The 16,561-nt window shown below is 37.1% G+C and overlaps 1 pseudogene; it reads right to left on the bottom strand.

The window, feature by feature from the left end:
• The window catches only part of LOC103080359 (V-type proton ATPase subunit B, brain isoform-like), a 66,027-nt pseudogene that overhangs the window by 48,839 nt on the left and 627 nt on the right, over positions 1–16,561 (bottom strand).

A 16,561-nucleotide genomic window follows, 5' to 3' on the forward strand; every position in this document is an offset into this window, starting at 1 on the left:
TCTCACTGCCGTGGCCTCTCCCGTTGCGGAGCACAGGCTCCGGACGCACAGGCCCAGCGGCCATGGCCCACGGGCCCAGATACTCCGCGGCATGTGGGATCTTCCCAGACCGGGGCACGAACCCGCGTCCCCTGCATCGGCAGGCGGACTCCCAACCACTGCGCCACCAGGGAAGCCCTAAATGTCAACTTTTAAGTGAGGCCTTCCCTGGCCACCCTAATTTAATTTTGCATCACCTCCACAACACCAGCTCTTCCAAATTTCCTTCCTTGTTTTATGTTTTTTCATAACAGTTATAACCATCTGACATTCTATACATTTTGTTAGCTGATTATTTCTGTCTCCCTCAATTAAAAGGTAAGATTCATGAAGACAAGGATGATATTTAAGCGAGACTTAAAGGAATTAATGGAGGAGTCACGTGGTTTTCTACCTGAAGGGCATTCTGGGCAAAGGGAACAGGATGACATCATGTTACCGAACCAAACTTGGGTTCACTTGCTTGCGTGCAGTAAAGCCAATCTACTGACATCGGTTTGTGGTGAAGGAAAGTGCAGTATTTATTGCAGGGTGCCAAGCAAGGAGTCTAGGGCAGCTAGTGCTTAAAAGACCCGAACTTTCTGAAGGCTTTCAGGGAAAGTTTTATAAAGACAGGGTGAGGGAGTGGGGTTGTGGGGTGTGTGATGGGCTCATGGACAGTCTTCTGATAGGTTGATGGTGAGGTAATCAGGAGTCATCATCAACCTTCTGGTTCCAACCAGTCTGGGGCAGCATATGGTTAACTTCTTCTACCTGGTGAGGCTTTCAGTATCTGCAAAACAGCTCAAAAAACATGGCTCAGAATACTATCTATAGTAGGGGTCCCCAACCCCAGGGCCACGGCCTGTTAAGAACCAGGCCACACAGCAGGAGGTGAGCAGTGGGTGAGTGAGCAAAGTTTCATCTGCTGCTCCCCATCTCTCCCCATCGCTCGCATTACCACCTGAACCATATCCCCCATCCCCATCCCTGGAAAAACTGTCTTCCACAGAACTGGTCCCTGGTGCCTAAAAGGTTGGGGACCACTGATCTATAGCCCTTGAGGAGGAACTAAATGTCCTCGACTTTGTTTAATGGCTAAACTATTATTATTTTGTCTTGCTTGACTGTTTTCCTTTCTTTCTGCATTTTCTCACTTCTCTGATTAAATGTACTCTTTGGAACTCGAGGAAGCTTAGGAGGCTACAGTTTTTCTACATACAAGAGGCAGGTGGAGGACATGGAGGGGTACTGTTCTGAGAAGACTCCATCGGGTCCTGCTCGGTTATAATTAAATTATATGACTTAAGTTTTTTTTTTTTTTTTTTTTTTTTGCGGTATGCGGGCCTCTCACTGTTGTGGCCTCTCCCGTTGCGGAGCACAGGCTCCGGACGTGCAGGCTCAGCGGCCATGGCTCACGGGCCCAGCCGCTCAGCGGCATGTGGGATCCTCCCGGACCGGGGCACGAACCCGTGTCCCCTGCATCAGCAGGCAGACTCTCAACCACTGCGCCACCAGGGAAGCCCATGACTTAAGTTTTTAAAAGCATCACATTGGCTACTGAAAAAATACTTCAAGGGTAAAGGATAGAAGCAGGGGGACAGTAGAAAGCTATCATGGCCTTCTGGTTTCAGCTCCAATACATGAAGAGCTTGTAAGTCGTCACTCCCATCCTTACAGCAAGGAAAAGGCTGAACAAACTGAAGATCAGTGATTTTCTTAGACCCATCAGAGAACTGAGGTCACAGGCCAAGTCATTGCCCCCAAAACTAGAGTGACAGGTGAACATAGAAAATAAAAGTCCAGATTGTCTTATCTGGAATAGAAGCCACTGGAGCCAGTAATTGGTAGAAACACTTAAATGCTAATTGAAGAATTGCTGGAGGCTGAACATCGACCAGCTGGAGAGTTAAAAATCTCCCGGGGCTCAGTCTAGGGGGTGGGCACACTTTCATTAATTTTAACTCCAGGAGCCCCACCAGATTCTCATGGTGAAGATCAGAGGAAAATTTCTCATACTTTGGGCAGGTGGAGGGGAAAAGTAACCACATTGAAATATGACCAGAGGAAAATAACCACTTTGAAATGTCCATAGAGTTATTTTCTCTGTAACAAAGGCCTGCCCTCAAGGGCAACTACTTTACCAGAGCCTTATCTGACTTAAGGGAAGGGCATTTAGGCAACTCCAGCCCACTATAGTTTTCCTTTTTCAGATACAGGAGGTGAAAAAAAACTAAGAAATACTTCTGAAAGTCACAGCCCAAGGACTCAGGTCCACTAACAAAATGAGATCTAATCACAAGACTGTAGAATGCTTCCCCTCCCCAATACCTTACTACCACATCAACAGGGTTGCAGTATAATAACAGTGGATTACAACTGAGAGAGCTAAAAGTCTCAGACTTTATTTAAGGAGTCTCTAGGAAAATCCAAAGACAATAGGAGGCAAAAACAAGGACAGTAGAGGACATTTTAGCCACTGACACCACAACTATAGCTAACAGTAAGTACAGCCTAACTCCAGCTAAACATAATACCTCACACTAAATGTCGACCTACATTAGCTCCTTCTACCTCATACATTATATCCAGTTTTCAAAAAAAAAATTAGCATGCTAAAAAACATGCTAAAAAGCGGGGAAAAAAAAGTCTGAAAAGCAAACCATACCAAGTATCAGAACCAGACTCAGATACGGCAGAGATTTCAGAATTATCAAATTGGAAATTTAAAATTATCGTGATTCATATGCTAAACCTTCTAATGGAAAAAGTGGACAGCATGGAGGAAGAGATGGGTAAGGTAAGCAGAAAAATAGATGCTCTAAGACAGTGTCAAATGAAATGCTGCAAAGCAAAACACTGTAACAGAAATGAAGGACACGTTTAATGGGCTTATTAGTAGACTGGACATAGCTGGGGAAAGAATCTGAGCTAGAAAATATGTCAATAGAGAGAGAGAGAGAGGGAAAGACCTCCATCAAGCTCATTGCCCCTTTAGTTATCACTATTTCTTTCTTCATAGCACACCTAGTTGGAAGAGTCACACTCATTCATTGCTTCTACCCCTTCACTTCTTATCCATTCCTCAGCCTATTGCAGTTTGATTCCACTTCCTTCATTTTACTGAAATTGAAACTGTACTCAATAAGTTTATATACAACCTAATTGTTGGTAAATCCAGTGGGTACTTTACAATCTTTATCTCCTGTGAACATTTACAGCATCTGACACTGGTGACCACTCCCTTCTGGAAACTCTCTGATCCCTTGGCCTCTGTGACGTCACTATCTTTCTGACTTTCCCCATACCTTTATAGCAATTCTTTTCAATCTTCTTCAAGTGCTTCTCTTCTTCCATTGAGTCTATATACATTGGTACTCCTTAGGACTCTATCATTGGGGTTTTAATCTTCTCACCTTCTATACTGTTTATTGAGTAACCTCGCTGTGATTGTGTCCTTAAATACCATGTCTTTGAAAGTAGGTCTAAATCTATCTCCAGCCCAGATGTCGAACTGCTAACTGAATATCTTTGCTTGGAAATTTCAAAGATAACTCAAGTTTGATTATGGCTGAACCCATAATTTTTCTTCCTTGCCTGCTCCTTTCCCTTCCTATTTGCCATGTTTCATTAAACTGTACTCTTATCCATCTACTCGCCAAAGCCCCAAACTAGGGATCTACCTATGACCTACCATCTCCCTCATCCTCACATGTAGTCAGTCACCAAGTCTTCTCACTTCTACCTTCTAGAGAATTCTTGAATGTGTCCCTTTCCCCCCATCTCCACAGCTTTACTTCAGAACCTCATTTTCTTCTTAAATCTAGATTAAAGTAAACTCTCAACTGGTTTTGGCTCTTTCCTATTTTCATTAGATTTATCTCTAAAACACAAAACTTGTCATTGTTTTGCTTAAGTTCCTTCAATGGCTTTCAGTCACTTCTGGATAAAGCCAAACTCCTTAGCAAAGTCATACCAAGTTCTTTCAAGATCTGGCTCCCCCTGATCTCTTCAACTTCATGCATTGCTACTCCTCCTTCCCTCACACTCTAAGCATTGAACAAGTTTCAGATTTCTGGAATCCTTCTTGCTTTTTGTTATCTCCAGACTTTCATAAAGGCTTCTTTTACTACCTGGAATACATCCCCTTTCCTTTAATATGAATAACCCCTATTTCTCAACTGTAACTTAGCTCAGAATGTCACTTCCTCCAAAAAGCCTTACTTGACCCTTCAGTTTGAAACAGATGTTCTTTTCGTCTGCTCCTTTGCCAGCCTCTGCATATCTCTAGCACAGCACTCACACCGACTTTTTTATCTATCTATCTATCTATCTATCTATCTATCTATCTCTCCAAGAATACTGAAAACTTTGAGAGCAGAGATTTATCTTATTCATCTTTGTCTCCTCAGAGCCTAATGTAATATCTGTCTGACATATAGTAGATGATCAATAAAGTTTTATGAATAAATGCTTAACTGAATGAATGCTTTTCCCCTTTATTCAATCTAATCTCCAAATTTCTACATTCTCCTTCACTCATTTTTTCCCTTTCTTATAAGCCAAACATTTCTCTTTTTTGATTTAATGTCTTAAAGACTTCTGTCTTGAAGTTTTCCACTGGGAGAAAACTTTGTGTGTTTGTGTGTGTGTGTATATACATATACACATATATATTCAAATAGCTTTTATGTTGTTATTACTGAAACAAAATACTCATTCATTAGAGTTCATATACTTTTTGAGTTTTAATTCTGAGCACGGAAGAAATATTTGCTCCTGATACAAGCTTATTTTATTTACTTCAAGAGCTCCCTAAAATATCTATTTCTTCAGTTTATTTTTGTGTAATGCAAGGAGATTAATTTACTCTTTTTCATATAAGGTAATATACATACAGCATTTGCTTTATTGTCATTTGTAATTATAGAAAACAGGAGGAATTAAAATAATTTACTCATGCAAAAGTGTTATGTAACTACTAAATGGCAAAGCAAGACAATGATATAAAATGGCATGGGTTGAAAAAATTCAGTAACAATTCAGTTTTTTTTGTTTGTTTTTTAGTATCAATTTTTCTGTTATTTACCAACAGGATATGGAGGAAATTAAGATCATTAGATCACAAAATGTTAAAACTGTAAGCTGCTTTGTTTTACAAATGGTGAGAATGAGGTTCAGGGAAGTTAATGCCTTCAATCAAATCCCACAGTTTTGATTAGGGGCTAATGTGAACTAACATTTCTGTTTTCAGACCTGATACTATGAATAATAATAATAAAACCTACAGTTGTATAGTGCTTTAAAGTTTGTCGTTGTTTTTTTTTTTTTTTTTTTTTTTTTTTTTCGGTACACGGACCTCTCACTGTTGTGGCCTCTCCCATTGTAGAGCACAGGCTCCAGACATGCAGGCTCAGGGGCCATGGCTCACGGGCCCAGCCGCTCCACGGCATGTGGGATCTTCCCGGACCGGGGCATGAACCCGTGTCCCCTGCATCGGCAGGCGGACTCTCAACCACTGCACTGCCAGGGAAGCCCTGCTTTAAAGTTTAAAAAGTACTTTCAGATGCATTATCCTCTTTGATCCTCAAAACCATCTTTGAGGTAAGGCAAATACTATCCCCAATTTATAGATGAGAAAGCAGGTGGTGGTGGAGGAAGGGCTTAAAGAGATTAAATAACCTCTCAAATTTATACAACTAGTAAAGATGTAGAGCTGGGGCTAGGATTCAAGTCTTTTAGCTCTAAATCACACAATAAATCACAATAAACTAGGAATCTGAATCAGCAAGTTAGTAACAAAAATTAATTCACTTTTTAATTTAATTTTATCTTCTCCTTTTGGTAAAATACCTCACTAAAGAATTATAAAATGTCAGACTTTGAGGAAGTTGAGTTGATAAATTAAAATACTCCCTGAGTCCATTTTCCAATGTTTCAAAATAATTTTGAACCTTGATTCATGAGTCATTTTAACTATGGTGAATAATTTCCTATAATGATATATATCAGCTTAAAATAATCAGCAGGGTGAAATTTGTAATGAGAGGAATAAAGGTGATCATTGGATATTTCAACCTCTGGAGGTTTGCTCAAGTCTTGGGCAACTTATTAGGTACCTAGCCCTGTCCTAGGCCCTGAAGAGATTTTTTAGACCAGGAGCAACACAGGGTTACGAGTGAAGCATACTTAAATCTCTTAAACTACCTCATGGGTCAAGCAATTCTTTCCCTTCAGAGTTCACTAAGAACCTTGAGCAGGCAGTTCACAATTTTTGAAAAAAATCACACATACAAATTTAAGGCATTGCTTAGCAATGGATCACATATTCGGTGAGGTCTTCAATGGAATAATTCAAGAATGAATTGACTGGAATGTGGAAGGACAGTTTTAGTATTGCAAGTTTCATGGCATTGATACATTGCAAAGAAAACTTACAGTTTGCTAGTAAAAAGATTTGAAAAGTACTTGAGCATTCAAACTCGGTTTTGGGTTTTTTTTGCTACAAGATATATATATATATATATATATGTAGATAGATAGATAGATAGATATAGATATAGGTATAGGTATAGGTATAGATATAGATAGATATAAATATAGATATAGATATACATATGGTTTTTCATCTGAAATCTGTACATTGCATGTTATGTTACTGTAGTTGCTTGGTTAAGCAAATTCCTATGGGCTCAATACAGATTGACTTTGAGATAAGTTCTCAAGTGTGCAGAGTTCAGAAATGTTATCTACCATTTACATAAGCCAGTGAGCAATTCTCCATTCTTTTTTTCTCTCCCTACACGCAGGCACACAAACTTTCCTGTTTTTCTACCTTCAAATGGAAGGAAGAAAAATCATGCTTCAGATTAATGTAATACAGGGCTCTTTTTGCTTTTGCCTTCATTTTTGCCTGGCCAACTTCTAATCAGTTTCTTCCCAAGGAAGATACCTACTTTTCCATGTTAAAAGAAAACCCAACAAATTATTGTGTTACCCTGTGCTGCTCTCTCATAGCATCCTTTGATTCTTCTTCACAGTACATATCACACCTTTTTCTCTAGGCAGATAGATATAATTTAATGTCTGTGTCCCGCAGGGACCACGCTGGCTTTGTGCACCAGTGTATTCCCAGTGCATAAAGTGATGTCTGCCACATAGGTGCTCAGTACATATTTGTTTAATGAACAACGTGGAGAAGAAAGCTGGAATTTATTGAACACCTGGTCCTATGCTAGACACTTTCACATAACTCACATTTATTCTTTACAACAGTTTTGTGAGGAAGGTACTATTAACACATTTATAAGAGGATGAAAGTCAGAGAGACTAAACAATTTTTCTAACATCACAGCATTATTAACTGGCAGTGTCAGGATTCAAACTGAGGATCCTCTGACTTCAAAGCTAGTGCTCTCACTCTACCATATTGCTTCTTCTTTTATTTTAAATTGAGATGTAATTGACATACAACATTGTGTAAATTATATATCACAACATGATCACTACAGGAGTGTTAGCTAACACCTCTATCATGTCACATAATTATCTTTTCATTTTTTTGTTGAGAACAGTTAAGATCTAGTCTCTTAGCAACTTTAAAATTTATAATAGAGTTTTTTTGTCTATAATCACTATGCTGTGCATTAGATTTCCAGAACTTATTTACCTATTAGTTGCAAGTTTTACCCTTAAACAACATCTCCCCAGGTCCCCCATCTCCAAGCCCTTTACTACATTGCTTCAGTATCTGTCTAGTGTGACTTCTCCATTGACTCAGTGATGTAAAGGATGTACTAGCAAGCCATATTTAAAAGAAACAGAAGGAAGGAATAAGGCAAATATTTGAAGCTAAATACTTTTGCTTTCATTCCCAAATATCTAAATATCACAGAGAAAGTTGGATTACAAACAACTATCCAAATGCATTTTTGTAGAGTAACGTATTGATAAATCATGGCATCAGTAACACAGCCCTGAACTTTTAAAAACATATTTTATTTTGGGTGTTTTTTAAATTTAAAAGGTAATATGTCTACAAATAAGAAATGCTGTAGAGTGTGTGGAGAAAAGGGGACCCTCCTACACTGTTGGTGGAAATGTAAATTGGTGCAGGCACTATGGAGAACAGTATGGAAGTCCCTTAAAAAACTAAAAAATAGAGCTACCATATGACCCAGCAATCCCACTTGTGGGCATATATTCAGAGAAAAACGTAATTTGAAAAGATACATGCAACCCAATATTCATAGAAGTGCTATTTACAATATCCAAGACATGGAAGCAAACTAAGTTTCTATCAACAGATGAATGGATAAAGATGTGGTACATATATACAATAGAATATTACTCAGCCATAAAAAGGAACAAAATAGTGCCATTTGCAGCAACACGGATGGACCTAGAGATTATCATACTAAGTGAAGTAAATCAGACAAAGAAAGACTAATATTATATGCTATTGCTTATGTATGGAATCTAAAAAATACAAATGAACTTATTTACAAAGCAGAAAGAGACTCACAGACATAGAAAACAAACATGGTTACCAAAGGGGATGGGGGATAAATTAGGAGTATGGGGTTAACAGATATGTACTACTATATATAAAACAGATAAACAACAAGGATTTACTGTATAACACAGGGAACTGTATTCAATATTTTGTAATAACCTATAATGGAAAAAATATGAAAAATAATATGTATATATGTATAAGTATAACTGAATCACTTTGCTGTACACCTGAAACTAACGCAGTATTGCAAGTCAACTATACTCCAATAAAAAGGTAATATATACTCCTAATTTTAAAAAGTCAAACAATACAGAAGTGTATAAAGTAAAACCCCAAATCCCTTACCTTCTCTCCCAATCCTACTCTCGGGTAGAAACCAGATTTGACAGTTTGATGTGTTGTGAACATGCTTTTTTTGTTTCTGAAAAATCATCTACACTTTCCATTAAAAAACTGTTATGAAACTCATAATTAACAGTTATTAAGACAGTGAGTCCAGATGTTAGTAAATGTTTTGCATTTAGTGTGCTTGTTCTTAGAGCACATCTTCTTTGTAATAATTGAGATGCAGGGTTCAAAGGGCCATGCAAAGTTCACATAGTTCTTCCTACTTTAGGAAACCTGTTCTTTCGTCTTCTTTTCTTTCTTTCATATAGTCATTCATTTATTTATTTACTCCAATATGTATTGAGTGCCTACTATATGTCTGGCACTGGGAATACAATCGTGAGCAAAACAGATGTGGTCCCTGCTCTCGTTACAGGTTAGAGGGAAGAGGCAAATATACTATTTTAACTCAGGGTGATGAATAGTATAAGAGAATGTGCTTCTTAAACTTTAGTGCACAGCAGAATCACTTGGGATTCTGGCTAAATTGCAGGCTGATCCTACATCAGACCCACTGAATCTGGACGGTGGATACTAGAAATTTGCATTTTAATAAGCTCCCAGGTGGTTCCAATGGGAGTGTTTTCCTTCTGAGACATACAGAGGAAGAAGGAGTGCAATAGGGAGTGAGTGGGGGGCAAGTTTGTTTAAAGGGAGTCAGGGAAGACCTCTGCAAACAGTATGTCTAAATTGAGACTTGAACAGTGAATCAATATTAACTAGGCAATTGGAAGTTGGGGGTTGGGAAGTGTGTAAGTGCATAAGAACAGAGACTTGCCTGAATCTGACAGGGAGAGGGCCTACACTCAGGAAATGAAAGAAGTTCAATATGGCTAAAGAATACAGTTTGAGGTGGGTGTGTAAATGGCAGGTGGGTAGCTGGGTAAGAACCCCCATGGAAAGGATAGCTTGAGGTGATAACCAAGGTTGGTCCACACAGGGATGGTTAACATTTAGAGGAAGTGTGGAGGAGGAAGAGGTCAAGAAGACTAACAAGGGCCATTCAATTATTTTCTGTCATATCCTTGGTCAATTAACTATCTCTTTTTTTCCATTTATACATATATCATTTTCTCTCTAAATATAAAAATAATCCCTTACATTTGTACCTTCTTATACATTTTTTCTTATGAGTGGACACTCACAACAAATCTGTGAGGTAGTTTGGGCAGGAATTATTATTTCCATTCTACAGATGAGAAAACTATGGCTCATAGAAGTTAAATTTCTTAAGGCCTCAAAGTTGCTAAGAAACACAGAATTGATTCTTGAACTAGGATTTTTTATGTTCGTTTTGATTTGTTTTGGTGTTTGTTGATGCCAAGTACAATGTTCTTGTACTCTCTATTTCCCTATTTGAGGGTATTATGAATTCTGACTTTATCTTCCAAAATTCTATACATTCTAGCAAACTGAAAGCTATTACAAAGTTGAGCATATCATCACCAAACCAGTGATGATGGCACAGGGCCCAGGGCCAACTTAAGCAGGACCTATTCATTTTCACCCCTCTCTGTGATGGATAACTCTAAATTTTTTGTAACAGATAGGCTTGTAGAAGAAAAAGAGTGTGTCTTAGAGTATATGTTGCAAAATCACCAGCATCTTTTGAGTACTTATTAACTAAGCACAATATTCATGGTAATAACCTTTTCTATAACAGCCCAGGATATTACAGAAGATAGTTTACTGCTATGATTTTCAGTTTCAAAGTTCAAATGAAACAGAACTCTCTCATCAAACACCATTGACATAAACTCAGTTCCTGGAAATGTGCTTCCTTTAACTTTGCTTCCTTCTATTTTGCATATTTCCTAATAACTCCAAAGAGAACTGAATTATCAATTTCATCAACTTTCTTATCCTTTTTGGTCTGCTTTCACCCCAGAATTATGTTCTTCTTAAGAGCTTCTAATTTTACCTTTCATGTGGAGAAAGACTGTCATTATTACTGTTTTAGAGTTGGGATTTCCTTTTAAACTGGGGACATTTCAGGAAGACAATAACTAAGGGGTTAAAGGTTAGTAAGATTAGTGGGTACAATTAAGGGGAAGAGAAAATAAAATTTCTTTGGGGACATATCTACAGTATCAGTCCCCTGCCTCCACCATATTCTGGAGGGAGAGGCTTTCCCAGAGAACTAGTTCAGGAGCAGGGATATTTGAAGAGACTAGAAAAGTAAGATTATAATAATATTTAATTGAGTTACTAGGCAGTTTAAAAGGAGTCTTTGAAGGGAAAAAAGCAGGATTTAAATTACATTAAATTTCTTATTAAGAATTAAAGCAAGGATAAGTTATTTCATAAATATTTCTTGAATTAATTTACTCTAGTACTTGAATTTTTTTTATTTTTAGTCTTTTTTTCATTGAAGTATAGTGGTTCAGTTTTATACATACATTATATGTATATATATATATATATATATATATATATATACTTTTTCAGATTCTTTTCCATTGTAGGTTATTACAAGATATTGAATATAGCTCCCTGTACTATATAGTATGTCCTTGTTGTTTATCTATTTTATATATGGTAGTGTGTATCTGTTAATCCCAAGCTCCTATATTATCCCTCCCCTGCTTTCCCCTTTGGTAACCATAAATTTGTTTTCTATGTATGTGAGTCTCTTTCTGTTTTGTAAATAAGTTCATTTGTATCATTTGTAAAGATTCCACATATAAATGATATCAAATGATATTTTTTCTTTGTCTGACTTACTTCACTTAGTATGATCACCTCTTGGTCCATCCATGTTGCTGCAAATGGTATTATTTCATTCTTTTTATGGCTGAGTAGTATTACATTGTGTATATATAACATACCTTCTTTATCCATTCATTTGTCGATGGCATTTAGGTTGCTTCCATGTCTTAGCTATTGTAAATAATGCGGCTATGAACACTGGGGGGCATGTATCTTTTCTAATTAGAGTTTTTGTCTTTTCCTGATATATGCCCAGGAGTAGGATTGCAGGATCATATGGTAGCTCTATTTTTAGCTTTTAAAGGAAACACCATACTATTTTCCATAGTGGCTGCACCAGTTTACTTGGATTTTTCCTTTTAGTCTTTTTAAAACTTGAAGTATAGTTGAGTTACAATATTGTATTAGATTCAAGTGTACAGCATAGTGATGCAGTATTTTTGCAGATTATACTCCATTATAAGTTATTACAAGATCCTTTTAGTTTTTTATTCATTTAATTTAAAGATAAATTTATCCTGATTTTACTCTTTGTTATTAAAATGGAAAAACCCAGAAATTTTAAATATCATTAATTGCTACTAATGGTATCAAAACACTCTTTTTAAGGATAGCTTTACTCCACCAATTTCCTCTGATTCTCCTTAAGATATTTGAGGAGTTAGAATTAAAAAAAAAATTAACTTGAAAAGAAAGTTCTAACTTGACACTCCCTGGATATTTGCTGAAACTTGTATACTGAGGAAGATCATTTGCCTAAGAGTCCTATATATCAAATGCCAGGTATTTAAGCATCTTAAATAGAGCTTTTGTCTGGGCTTCATCTACTGCTATTTTTCCAAAAAATTTCTGGGTTTTTCCAGAATTTTTTTTTTTTTTTTTACGGTACGTGGGCCTCTCACTATTGTTGCCTCTCCCGTTGCGGAGCACAGGCTCCGGATGCACAGGTTCAGCGGTCATGTCTCACGGGCCTAGCCGCGCCACGGCATGTGGGATCTTCCCGGACCGGGGCACGAACCCGTGTCCGCTGCATCGGCAGGTGGACTCTCAACCACTGTGCCACCAGGGAAGCCCTTTCCAGAATATCTAAAGTGAAATTTATTTTAAAAACTTATTGCATAAATATGTTCACTAGAAAGTTGTTTGATACCACAAAACTGGAAACAATTAAAATGCACATCAAATATGAGGTTGATTAAATAAAAGAAAGCATATACATGAAGAGTGAAGTGACTATGCATCTGGTTCAGAGCAGTGGGCTCAGGAGGTCACACTAGTCCTGAGTTTGAATCTTGACTAAACCATTCCCAAGTTGTGCAATATCAGGCAGGTTAACTTCTCTAAGCCTCAATTTCCTTTTCTATGAAACTGGGATCATTGTGCCTACCTCACTGTGAGGATTATGTATATAAAACATGTGCCATAGTACCTGACACTTGATAAATGCAGGGCTCAAACAATTTGGCACATGGTTGGTGTTTAATAAAGATTTGTTGAATGATAACAAATTTTTGAAAATGTTATATGTTATGCTATAGCAGCTGGGGAAGACTAATAATACATTGTTAAGTAAAGAAAGACAGTTACTATGATGTCAATTTTATTTAAAAAATTATATATATATATATAGAGAGAGAGAGAGAGAGAAAGAGAGAGGGAGAGAGAGAGAGAGAGAGAGAGAGAGAGAGAGAGAGAGAGAGGGAGAGAGAGAGAGACAAAAGATAGTTTTGAATCATTGAAATGTAAAAAATGGTTATGTACAGATAGGACTCTGAGAGATTTTTAATTTCTATTTTATGCATTTCTTAGGTAACCCAAATGTCTCCCAGTCTTCTGGAGCCATTTATTCCTGTAATAACCAAATGTCTTGTGTTCCTACCCTAGGTAACGGCAGGGTCTATGCTCGCTACCCACCCCTCTTCCTCTAGGGTAACCTTCTTAGATACCTGTTCATGAATTAGTCCAAACTTCAGTTTTCCCAGTCCCTGGGTTCAACTCCTGCAGCTGCTGTCTTCTTTCAGCACCTGTCAGGCATGTAGCCTTCATCTCTCCATTTTCATGGCCCCAAACCACCAAGGCTAGTCTACTGACTTTCACTAAATTACTGGTAAGTGTTTTTTCCATACAGCATCTAATAGGAGACAATTTAAAACTGAATACTGATATCTTAAAGAGAACATTTAGTGGCTATCTTGTGCCCTAGACCTTAGCCTACCACCGTTTGGCCAGGTACTGCTCTTCAAGCCAAGAATTCTTCATTTCCATTTAATCTCTATTTTCCTAGTTCCTGAAACACCCAGCCTCTTTCTCCAGATTGCTCCCTGGAAAAAAAACCAAGTTCTTCTTTTTATGTGCAAAGAAATCTAATTCTCAGGCCTCATCCCAGACTAGGCTCTGGCTGGACCCATCTTTCCTTTCACATAAGGTTACTGTTGGGGAACTTTTCTAAACAAAAAAGCCATGCACCCATGATCTACACCCTTAGCTAAGCAAAGAGACAGCATAAGCAAAGTCATGATTTTCTCTTAATTGGAAATTTGCTGATAATATCTGGAAAGGAAGAAAATTCATATTCTTGGATGTGCTCAATTTTAACCAGTGCAAAATCTAGAGGTAATTTTTTGTCTGTTACAGATATTTTCCAAATGTTTTACAATGAGCATGTATTCTTAATAAAATAAAATACAGCAAATATTATAAAATATTAATCTTTTAATTGATGAATGTCTTAAGTTTTCATTTCAGAAAATATCCCCATATGTTAGTTCTGTTCTCCTTGCCTTAAGTGCTTTCTCACCCCACTCCCCACCTCCTGCTTTTTCTTTTTCTTTCTTTTTGTTTGTTTGCATCTTACAGGGGTAAAAATAAAAAGCTTGTGAACTTAAAAGGGACAGGAAAAAGATGGGCTCTGAGGTACAGGGAGATTCCAACAAATTTGTCTGCTTGCTATAGATGAAAATTATATAAATGTCTTTCTCAATTGTGAATATTCATTTAGATGAAACCAAGCTGGGGTCAGAATTCCGAATGCTGGATTTTACATAGCATCTTCAGAAAAGGGGGCCTAATGTATTGTAGTAATTAGAGTTTAAGTGCATAAACATACCCATGTTTTTAGACCTATGGGAGATGGATTATACATCATACTAAATTAAAAACATTTTGGTAGAGCAGATCATGAACACACATTTTGAATTCTTAGAATTTGGCAGGTATTGGCTTACAAAATTTACCACCTAGACTAGATCTGTAATAAAAGATTTGTATGTTAAGACTAAAATTATATTTTAGAAAATTTCTGATAATATCTGGAAATGATAAAAACTTGAAATTTAAATAATATGTACACCTTTATTAAATATAAACAAGGTTGCAATGTTTATCATTTAGACTTTGTTTCTAAACTGGATTACATTTCTACCTTGTGGCAAAGACTTATTATTGATGCTTTTGTTTAAATATTGCAAAAAACTATTTTTTCCCTGATAATATACCAGTTATAGTGTGGAGATAATTTGCATGGCTGATGGAGACAGTCTCATTCTGTTTCTAAGATGGAACAAGTTGTGTTAATAAGTAACTGTGAGCAAGAATATGCATTTTCGTGTGTCCCCTTAAAATCACCATTGTATAATGTAAAAAAAAAAACATTAAAAATGAAAAAAAACTAACACCTAAATCACCTTCAAGTGATGGAAAGTTCATGAGCCAAAGTACAAAAGAAACTTGTTAACAATTCTAGATCACTAAACTATAATTTCTAATTTTACCCCTTTAAGGCATCAGCCAGAAACCTAACACATGTCTCCTCCTCTTATAAAGCAAAAAAGCAACATCATTCATCCCCAAATAAATTATGAAAGTGATTTGATTTTGTAAAGCAAACAGCAAAATTCCTTCACCTCTTTTCTGGCATTTCAGAAAAGTCAAAATGAGAACTGGGTTTTCCTTATTTTGTCTGGAGTTTCAGTTGTGTGACTTAAATCAAGTTACCTAACCTCTCTGAATCTCAGTTCCTTTACTTGAAAAATGAACATAATAATATAATCTACCTCACTGGATTATTGTGAGCATTAAGTGAGCTAATATAAGTAAATTGCTCCTTAGAACCATGCCTAACACCACAGGAAGCATTCATAAAATTTTAGCTCTCATTGTTATTACAGGTCGATCAAGATCAGGAATATATCTACATCTTATTTGTGTTGGGTTTGGCATAGTTCTGCGATGTGACTTGATTTGTCTGTCATGCTAAGAAGGTGGGCTCTCTAGTTTTCATTTATAGCCAGTATAGGCAAAATGGTGATTGTACTCTTTAGTTCTATTCGAGTCTTCCATCTATGGGATGGGCCTTGGACTCTCCCCATTCTGGCATGTATTAGATTTTGGAAAATTAATCTCTCTAAGTTCCAGTTTCTTTATTGATAAAAATGGGGAACAAGAGTATATATCTCACAGGGTTGCTTTGATGATTAAATAAGTTATGCATACCTGAAGACCTTTTCGCAAAGTGTGAGACTTCACAGCTTCAACCAATGTTTTCTGGTATGTTTAGAAAATAAAAGACACTCCATTTACAACAATATTAGCACCAGTTAAACAATATACATTGTTGAGGAAGTGAGTAAACAGATAAAAAGATGGGAGAAGGAATTCTGCAAGGGGGGATGGGGTGAATGGACAATATACCTGATCTTACAGATGTGGGGGGTAGAGAATAAGCATAGCATGTGTAAGGGACAGGATAGTGTGATGGTAAAACCCTGGAGTTGGAATCAGATAGACGTGGGTCTGAATTCAGGCTCTTTGCCAACTGTTCAGGTCTTGGTTAGGTTGCCAAATCTTATGAATCAGTTTCCTTAGAACTGGGAATAATAAGGTTGCTGTGGGATTGAATGACAAAATGCAAAGTGCCTCCCACTGAACCTA

The sequence above is a fragment of the Lipotes vexillifer genome, unplaced genomic scaffold (genome assembly GCF_000442215.2).
Source record: "Lipotes vexillifer unplaced genomic scaffold, Lipotes_vexillifer_v1.1 scaffold140, whole genome shotgun sequence".
Classification (NCBI taxonomy): domain Eukaryota; kingdom Metazoa; phylum Chordata; class Mammalia; order Artiodactyla; family Lipotidae; genus Lipotes; species Lipotes vexillifer.